Source organism: Fukomys damarensis, unplaced genomic scaffold (assembly GCF_012274545.1).
Source record: "Fukomys damarensis isolate Sample0158 unplaced genomic scaffold, DMR_v1.0_HiC HiC_scaffold_37, whole genome shotgun sequence".
NCBI lineage: Eukaryota > Metazoa > Chordata > Mammalia > Rodentia > Bathyergidae > Fukomys > Fukomys damarensis.
In genome coordinates, this window is record NW_022900949.1 from 62,958,234 (window position 1) to 62,968,924 (window position 10,691).

The following is a 10,691-nucleotide window of genomic DNA, read 5'->3' on the forward strand; positions in this document are numbered from 1 at the left end:
AGAAAGAAGGGGTCAAAACTAATTGTTTACACCAGATGTTTTTTCCTGAGGTATAATCGAAAACTATGGTGAATATTAAAGATATTTTTTCCTTAATTTTATTACAGTAAAAGACACAACATCAATCCCCCCAAAATCCTCCTCCTCATTTAAACACCCTTAACTCATCATGCTTGCCGCTTTCTGAAGCAGTTCAGAAAGTCTTCATGTTGTTAGTTGCTGTATTATGGACGCTTCGATGTCACATTATCCAAACATTAACCTCTCGTGGTCATCTTGACTTTGAGGGAGAGCCAGAAGTCCCACAGGGCCATTCCCAATGAATAAAGTAGCGGAGACACACTGTCATAGTTTTACAAGCCTGCATCTCCATTGGATGGCACTCAGCAGCAGAATTCACCATAGATTTTTTTTTTTTTACCACATCTGGGAGAAAGGACTTCCAGAACTGCTTCAGAAAGTGGCACGAGGGATAGAATAAGTGTGTCCAACGTGAGGGAGAGTCTTCTGAATTAGACTAATGTCAATGTGTCTCTTATAGAACCATTTTGAAATTTAAACTTTGACAATTTTCATAATACTTTGTACATCATTTCATGCCATCTTTCACGAAAGGTTTATTTACTAAGTATTTTTACACCTGTGTAAAAAATCAGAATAAGCACAATCCATAAAAGAGAAGTATCGTTCATTGTGGCAGATCCAAAAATAGTCTCACGATAGCAACAAGGGCATGGACTATGCTAATGGCTTTTATTATAACACACTTAGTCTGTTTCGGGCCCTGTTCTGTGTGTCACTTACATCATTTGATCGCCCTAACAACGCTACGGCATTGGCGTTGCCATCATTCACCTTTTATAGATGAGAAAACTAAGTCCCACAGCTGGTCATGGAAGAGCCAGGCCTTGAGCCTAGCAGCTGGTTTCGGTATCTGTGGCTTTAAGCCCCGTACCAATTGCCCCTCTGAGGCAAGCGGCTTGCTCAGAGCCTCGGCACTGGAAAGCAGCACTTCAGGGCTGCACTTTGAAGACCACAGGACTCCGGGGCTTGCTCTTCATCCAGGAGCCTCACCGAACATTCTCCTTGTCGAAGACAACAGCAGCATTTGATATCCAAGAGCTTCTACCATTTGGAGATGTTGCTCTATACTCTGCTTTATTATCACCCTGGGTTCCTTCCCGCACACACACACACGCGCGCACACACACAAACTACAGTCAAGGCTTCTCCTATAAACTTACAACTGAGCCATACGCAGTTACACCCCGCTTCCATCTTCAGTACTCTCTGGTCACCTCCCCTTCACTGCTCCTTCTTAGAGTATACCCTAACACTGTCTCCTCTCCAGGCCTGGTCTCTGCCCAATTCCCCAGTCTCTGAGTGGTTTCCTCTCCGCCTGTTCTTCTGGCCACAATGACACCTGTAGCCTGCAAGGACTTTCCATGACGTGTTTTGTGTTTGTTTGGTACCAGGGATCAAACTCAGGACGTTATGCTTACAAGGCAGGCGGCGGCACCACTAAATCCCAGCCTGTTTCCACAGTGTTTACAGGAGCCTCACGAACAAAAGCAGATCTCCGACTCCATTTCAAACTTCCAAATGTCTGTACCCCTGCTCCCCCTTCCTTCCGTATGAATCACCTTCCGCAGCCCCCCAACCCCGTTTCCTTCTGCCCCAGCTCGGCACATCTCCTTGTCCGATCACTCCTGTGAATGCTCACTCTTTCCTTCGAATCTTAGGAGTCTCTTTTCTGTAACACTTACAAGTACATGTCTTATCCTTCCTAGACTATACGCCACCAAATTCAGTGTGAGTTCATTTTTGTGTCAGCTACAGGCCTCGAACAAGAAGATACCAATGGCTGTTAAATGCTCATTCACTAATCTCACTATCTTCTTGCATAAACTCAAATCTGGCATAAATTCAGAGACCACTCAGCTCTTGGATCAGTTGCTGCTTTGTTGCCAGGAACTGAATCCATCAAAACTCACCTTGGAGAACTGCCTGTGCTTGCAAAGAAATACCTCTGGTCTTCCAGAAGTAAACGAGTGAACACTGTCTAGGAAGCCAGTTTTGATAATAGAAAAAGGACATATTAGAAATGTAGCTCAATATAACTATTGCCTTAGATAATAAGGAGCATTAAGATTGTAAAATCATTATCAGCATGCTGTAGCTGAATTTTCACTCACAGGTTTATTTACCCCACTAAATGTTCCCAATAATTTCAATTTAATAGTTGCAGTCAGCTTTTGTTTGGAAGGTTAATACCAATAGACTTTCAAACTATTTGTATTCTATCCCCAACTCACTTTTCCCTCAAGAGCATATTTATCATATGAATCCTTGAAAAATGCTTAGTAAAAATTATCTCTCATAAATATTGTTCATAACAGGCTGCTGAGTTCTCATGTGTTAAATGAAGTACCTATTTTTGCTGAACATTTCTAGAGTCACACATCCTTAATTATCTTCATAAGCTTCAAATGCACCATGCACGATACGGATCATACCTCAGTTCCTATTGGAGAAAGTGTGAAAACAAAGCACACTGTTCCCTCAAATCACTTGTACATTGATTCATTTAATTTTTATTATAGTTCTATACAGTGGCACTAGTCTCCTTTTGCAGTTGAAGAAATTGACATTGAAAAAATTCATGAATTTATCCAACAATTTACTTAACTATAAAACTCAATCTTAAAGGTTCCAGATAAATACCACTTAGTGAAATAGGCACCCTTGGATACTGCCAGTGGGAAGTTTCATTGAGAAAAAGAACATTTCCAGAAATCAGCTGCATGATATGCGTTAAGAATGAATGAATAAATAAATTATACATATAATTTATTCAATTGGGTATGTTTATTTAATGTAACATATTTATTAAATATAGTTATTAAATATGTGTAATAAATATGTTGATATAATTTCTTAAATATATTTAATATATGTATATACACCCCATTAAATCCACTTCTAGAAATAGTCTAAAAAAGAACCAGACATTTTAAAAATAAAATATGAAGATGCTTATTGTAATATTATCGATGGTAATGTGAAATAATAATTAAAAGAACAATGGCTACACAATAATGTAATAATAAATACAGTACTTAAAAAGAAATTTTAAATAGCTTTTTAAATAATAAAATAGACAGGTATAGTATTAAATGGAGGAAAAGGTCATAAACAGAAAACATAGCATGATTTCAATTTGAAAGGTCAGGGAAATCACACCAAAATATTAACAATAGTTGGCACTTCTTCTTTATATTTTTCTGTTTTCAAAATGTTCTGCAAAGATCAATGCTACTTTAGCAATCAAAAAGATGTTATTGAGGGGCCGGGGATTTAGCTCAGCGGTTCTGTGGCCTGCCTTGCAAGCGCAAGGACCCGAGTTCGATCCCCAGTACCAAAAAAAAAAGAAAAAAGATGTTATTGAAAAAATGATACATTTTTTAAAAATCATATCCACAGGTATATTGGCACTAAGGGGAAAAGCCAATCTTTTCCTCCAAATCCAGCTCTGCCCCTGCGACACTCACCCTGGGCATGTAAGGGAATGATCTGCCATGCACATCAGTCCCATGGTCATCAGACAGCTCTGAAACAGCCCATAAATCAATATGAAGCAAAGTGTGCTTCATCTTATAACCCTACAGAGATACAGCCAGAAGAGGGATCAGGACTATTTGCTTCACAAGACACGTGCATTCTGGCCCCGCTTCCTGCCATTTTATTTCTTAGACATGCCAGTACTGTGAGCTCACCCCTCACCTCTGATGCTTACTCCCAACCATTTACCAACATCTTTGGTTTCAAATGTAGGTTATCATAGCATCTAGATACAAAGCAATCTTCAAAAGCCACACAGTAATTAGCCTGTTGCAAAACATTTTCATTCCATCTTCCCAAAAAGGAAACTGGAGTCTTTCCATTAGCAATTCCTTATTGTTGACTATTAACTCACAGAATTCTTGCCACTAACAAACATGAAATGTCTAAGGGCCCTTCAGTAAGTTTTATATTATATTCTATCTATAAATAGTGTTTCACAAATGGATAAATATTTTGAAATTTTATACGTTAATAATACTTACCTTCTACACAGAGGTCTCTAATAGAAATGCAACTCTCAAGCCAGGCTTTTGAAACAAAACACAAATAGAAGCCCAGAAAAACTTTCTGGAACTTATTGAGAGCCAACCTACAACACTTCAATGAAAATGAGAATCACATATTCTATTTGTGACACTAAAATTCACAAAGATTGCAGCATGGATCATTGCTCAGTAACCTCAACAGAGGTAGGTAGCTCCAAATAGGACATAAAAAGGAAAGGAGTTGGCAATTAGAAGAATTGCTTAGTTTTTTGAGCTATGCAGCATAGACCTCTGCAGTAGATTTATCTAACTTAAAGTGAACTCAGTTGCAACTACCCACTAGTTTCCTTCTGAAAACAATTATGTCACAAAAATAAAGGAGGATGGGACTTTTTAATTTGATGATGTAAAGTAGACAGGACCTTCACTGTTTTTCAATGCACTCAAGAAGCAGGAGGCACACGAAACAACTGTCAGTCACTGATTGTCCCTTAGATTATCATGGAAAACATTAATTCTTGGTCATGTCTTATCCAATCTCTTCAGACTACAAGACAAGTTCTGTTTTAAGTAAAGCAGGAAAGAGCAGAGATTTGTTTTTTTCCCAACAGTTTCTCACTGGCTATTTTTTTATTTCATTAAGTTTGTTGGTACATTTTTGGTATACACTATGATCATAGTCATCATTGGGAATTTGTACCTGTACACGATGTATCTTGGTTCTTGTTTTTTCTCCATTCCCCTTCCTCCCTTCCACCCCTCCACATCCCCCATTCACAAAAACTTTATTTCCATTTTTTTTCTTTTCTCATATTTTTTTCCTTTCCTTCTTTCCTTTTCCACATCCCACTCCCTACTTCTCCTTTTGGGTCTTTTCTTCCTATTTTACATTATCTATTATATATTGTGATCCTCATTTACTCTTGCAGTTTCTCACACCAGAGAAACTATTCAGTATTTACACGTGTCTCCTATTTATTTGACTTAAGAGTATGACCTCAATGTGCATCCATACCATTCTTTATGGCTGAATAGTACTCCATTTAATGTTTATCTTAACTAATACTCCATTCTGATTTGACAAACGCTGTTTCAATGTCAGAGAATAGTGCAGAAATTTTGTGGTCCAGCATTAGTCCCCTTAAATAGAAATTTCTGGTTTAGAGTAAGTTGAGGAATAGTTATGGAAGGAAACCATTATCAAAGCTTTCCTTTGTTACTTAACTCTTTTAGCTCTTTAATAACTGCTTTAGGATTTATAGATATGAGAAATCCATAATGATTTGAGACATGAGATGAATAATGAGATACATTCTCAATACTGACAAGTTCATTCAGGCTTTCTTTGAGTGAGACTATCTTCCTCCACGTATCCCAAATGTGAGCATAGCAGTTTAAACAAAGCTTTGGAGAAGTCATTCTGGCCATGAATACTACATGTATTTCTCAGAACACTTCCAGAAGATTAAATCCCATTTTTTAAATGTTGATTTTTAGATAATGGCTTAGATTTGGAAATACAGTGGACCTTTTGCTTAAGAACTCAATTCGTTCCCAAGGGCTGGTTATAACCCAAGTTGGTCAGTTGCCTTCAAAATCTCTTTCCTGTATAGTTTTAGGCCACACTTTCTTTCAGGCAGATCTCAGTGTCCTTAGAGAGACATTGGCTCAGGATTTCCCAATTAACCCCATACAGAAAAGGAGGCTGTAATGTTCCTTCCAGAACTTTTTAAGGGTTAAATCTGTATGTGAGACCATCTGGAGGCACAAGCAGCTAGCATTTGGGTAATAATTCAAGACTTTGTTCCTAAGTTAAAAATTAACATTCCAGTCATAACCCAAGTTGTTCGTATGTCAGGCCATTCATAAATCAAAGGTCAATTTTATTTATTTTATTACTGCCTTGGAAAAGGTAAAATTAAAAGAAGTTGAGGCATTGTATATTGTCCAGCAAGTTTTTAGTCTATGCGCCACAGTTAATTCAATGACTGTGTAAGTTTTCCTGGAATGCCTTTTTGAAATTAAAAATATAAAAGAGGCTTCTCAGAGCACACTGATTTCTGTGCTAGAGCAATCTCTATAAAAGACATTTTCCATATTTTGACCATTTCATTGAAACTATTTTTCATTTCTTACAGATTTTTATTGTCACTTAATGAAAACAGCTACACTGGGCTTTACCTTCACACACACAAAAAAATTTCTTGCAAAATTATCTTTAATTCCTAAGAGTTTTTTTGTACAAATTACAGGAAATGGGCATCCTAACATTTTAGGCCTCCGTCTTCATTACATTTTGGTTTTGTGAAATTATCTTTCCTTTGCACTATTTGAAGCAGAAAGAGAGTCTGCAGAGACTTGCTTTACAAGGAGTTTTCTGGGGAACGCTACAGAGCATATTGCCAAGCGCATCGAGCTCCTGAACTTGGAGCTTACTCGTTCCGAGGTGCCAGTCACTCATCTGCAAGGCAGTCGGGGCTGTTACAGTCGCACAGCACGGGAAAATCAAAGCGCTCACTCCGCAGAGCAGTGAGACAGCTTCTCACGGCGTGCTCACCTGCGTGCTTACCTGTGCGGCATGCCCGTCGCGTAGGCGGTGGTGTGCTCAGTGGACAAGTCGCAGAGCTTTAAGTACCAGTTCATCTCCACTTCGCGCAGCAGAGCCAGCTGCCTTGCCCTCAGCTGGCTTTGCCCTGAGGGGCTGAGGCTGCCGTCTTTAACATTTTCTGAGGCTTTCTTGGGAGATCTGTCTCTTCCCCCTACTGAAAATCCAGACTGCTTCCTTAACTTGGGGTTCTCTTCTGGGATCTGACTCCCCGCTGCCCCTGTCCGTGCTGCCAGCATTGTGGACGTTCCTGTCCGTTCTTTCCCAGAAGACTAAGTCACTGTCATCAACGCAATTTGAATTGATGTTTCTGTGTCTGCTTCCCTCCTCTTCCCTGCCCCCATGCTCCGGCTCTCCCTTAACCTTATCCTGCCACTCAGAGCTGTAACTGAGCTGGGGCGGCTCGGAATGAAAGGGTATCTCGGGCGTCTCCAGTGAAGAGGTAAAGCAGCCACTACCTGTGATGTCGTGGAACATGGAGACTTTCAAAACAACTTTGCCATACTGAAGTTTTGGACTTTTGTGTCATAATAACGGAATCTGAGATCAGTACATTGTGGTAGATTTTATTTGAGCCTCATATTAGAGTTATAAAAGATGCTCTCTGGAGACTCACCTGCCCTTCTTAATTAGAGTCCCTTTGGAGTTTTGAAAGTTTTAATGTGAATTTCCTCAAATAAGTTCAACGGTATCAATGCTGGGGGAAGGTTATTCATCTTATGTAAGTCTAAAAATAAAATGTTAAATTTATTTCATGTTCCTTTGGGAACTTGAGCTCTTTAAATGTCAGGGAACCACATAACACACATCGAGTTCTCTGTGACTCCTAATGTAAGAATGGTCAGCCCTCCGCAACTGACTCAGACTGGACCCTCTGAAAGTTCCTGGTGATGGAGGGCATCATACTATGATGCAGATCATATTATGACCAGGGAGACTGAGGCCAAAACTGAAGGGGGGGAAAGGACAGTGGCGGAGCCTTGGTGGTGGTGGTGTTGGTGTTGTGTGTGTGTGTGTGTGTGTGTGTGCACGTGCACACGTGCACAATGTGTGCTCAGTGCACATGAAAACTAGCTCTGAAGACAAAGAGTTCAGTTAAGGCCCTGTGGTTAAGAGCTTGGGAGTGCTCCGAACCTGCGACAGATCCAACCTCTGCCCTCACTCAGAGGACAGTGATGTCTGCACCTACCTAAGGTATCTACCACAGAGTTATGTGGCAACCACTACATTCCAAGTTGGCCCTAATCAAGTCCCTCAAGGATTCAGAGAAGAAGAAAGAAGAGCTCTACCTAAAGAGGTAGCCAGCACATAAGCTCTTCTGGAAGCATGTTGATGTCCTTGAGAATTATTATGGCTGTTATCTAAGCAAAGCCAAGGATTAGAGGACAGCAGTCACACTGCATGGTCTTTCCCATATTCAGGGAAAAGCTGTTTAGCATTCAGGTTAATCTGAGCACTAAGCAATCCTAAATGGTGTATCAAAGGGCAGTGAGACAAGTTTATACCAGCTACCAAGGTCTGTCCCATATAAGGCTGTGGAATCTCAGGAAGCTTCCCTAGCAGCAGGCTGCAGTCACTCCAGTGCCTCCCCTTGAACCCTTCCCCTTGAGTCATTGAGAACTTCTGGCAACATGGTATCCATAGCAACAAGGCTCTCCAAGGCATAGACTCTGAGAGCACACGCCCTACTTTGTCATCCTGAGAGATATGTGAATAAGGGTCTTTACAATGAAACTGGGGAGATCTGTGTTTTCTCATCTATGGGGGCAGAGGGTTCCAAATGCTCTCCACTTACCTTTCGTGGGAGGTAGTGCTGTTGCATCTTCCTTCTCTGCTCTGGAGTCAGGCTGCTTGAGTTGAATTCTAAGTCTATCACTTGCTCTGTGATCTTAGTTTGCTTATCTATAAAACAGGGATAATTACATACCTCTAGCAGTTTTAAAACATGGCACTCAAATTCTTCCACCCTCCTGACATTAAGAGGTAGGATATTTTCCCTTCCCTTTGAATCTAGTTGGGTTTTTGACTGCTCTGATCAGTAAAATATGGTGGAAATGATGTTATGTGACTTCCACAGGTAAGTCAAAAAGGCCACACTTTCACCCACTACTCGGGATGTTCAGTCCAGGGAAAGCCAGATGTCATATAAGAAATCTGACTACCTTAACACTTCCTAGCTGGATATAAGCTGGACCAGAAGCCCCAGCCAAGTTCCCAGACAACAGCAAATATTAGGATGACAACTGTGACATGCCAAGTGACAATGCCCCCCAAAACCCTGCCCATATTCCAACCTCATAAGATTCTTAGCTAAATAAAACCATTGCTTAGTTACCACCATTGTGCTGTGATTAATTGTATATAGTAGTAACCAGAACACTGTTTATACTCTTTTTATAAACCTTTAACAGAGCACAACTTATACTCTTTTGATAATTCTTTAACAATATATGTATTTCAAGCCGGGCATGGTGGCGCACACCTGTAATCCCAGTACTAGGGAGGATTGCTGTGAGTTTGAGACCAGCCGGGGCTACATAATGAGTTCTAGGTCAGTCTCAACTACATAGTGAGACCCTGTCTCAAAAACAAAAAACAAAAAACAAAAAACAAAAAAAAATATGTATTTCAAATACTTAGAACACTGTTTATCATATATTAACATTCATTTTATATTAATATTTTTATTCTCCACAATAGATACTACTGCAGCACTGCAATTCAAGCTTTCATACTTGAATTTATGCTTTCCTTTTAAAATATGAAAATCTAAGTATCAGTTTAAACAATTTTAAGCACACAATTTTTATCATAAGTAGCTGTGAAGGATTTAATGTCTAGAATACTGTATTAGTATTTTAAAATAAAATTGCTATCTTAAATGTATCAAATGGAATTTAAATCCCATAGCTATTTGATATCTATCATCATCCATTTAAAAAATTCATGAACAAGCTAGCAGTTGGAAATTTTACATTCTTCCTTTTTCTCCCTGAGCTAGGTTTTCCAGTTCATTTCTCACCCTTGCTATTTGTATGCTTGAAAACATTTTATAGATGACCCTGTCAAATAATTCTCTCCAACAAAAATATGAATAAAAAATTTAAATTTTTTATCCATTGTGTTTCATAATATCTTAGGGTTTGAGTTACAATGACAATTATTGGGCATAATTCATCAAAATTGGATTTTTATAAATTTTGATAAATTTTTGCTTAAAATAAAAAGTAAACTTTTATTGGTAATGTATCTTCTCATGACACAGATATAACTGGCATGTCTTTCTGAATTAGGTCATATGTCCAGAGGAATATTACTTACTGGTGGATTGAGAAAAGGATTAGCATCAATTGTATTCCTTTTTTATATACACTTTCTAAGATCTTATTTTGTAAATCAGTGGGTATTTTTTTAAAATCGCAATGATTTTTCATTTATTTTAATGATATATTGATGATGTACCCACCCTTAACTTTGAGATGAGGGCTTTGAGAAGGCCATGACAAAGTAATGCAAGGACCAGATTTACGAATTTGGAGGACAACTCTGGCTGTTGTTCTGAAAACAAACTGTAGAAGCCACAGGAAGAACAACAGAAGGTAGTTTGGAGGTTAAAATCGCAATGATTTTTCATTTATTTTAATGATATATTGATGATGTACCCACCCTTAACTTTGAGATGAGGGCTTTGAGAAGGCCATGACAAAGTAATGCAAGGACCAGATTTACGAATTTGGAGGACAACTCTGGCTGTTGTTCTGAAAACAAACTGTAGAAGCCACAGGAAGAACAACAGAAGGTAGTTTGGAGGCCACTCCAATGTCTAGGTGAGAAACAGTGGCATCCTCAACCAAGGTGGCAAACAATGGAGGTGAAATTGTCAAATTCTATGTATACTGTTTTGAAGATTAAAAGTTACAATTTCCCAGTGGACTGGTACAGTGAAAGCAGGGGGGGAGGGGGAGAAAATAAAGAGG

General features: G+C 39.1%; 1 long non-coding RNA gene across 1 annotated transcript in view; it reads right to left on the minus strand.

Moving 5' to 3' along the window:
- Nucleotides 1-6,701: 6,701 nt before the first annotated feature.
- The window catches only part of LOC104871079, a 79,200-nt gene continuing 75,210 nt past the window's right edge, over nucleotides 6,702-10,691 (minus strand). The window contains exons 3-4 of the long non-coding RNA XR_782728.2: nucleotides 8,510-8,616; nucleotides 6,702-6,871 (exon numbers count right to left, since the gene is read on the minus strand). This is a non-coding gene — a long non-coding RNA (uncharacterized LOC104871079). The remainder of the gene's footprint in view (nucleotides 6,872-8,509; nucleotides 8,617-10,691) is intronic.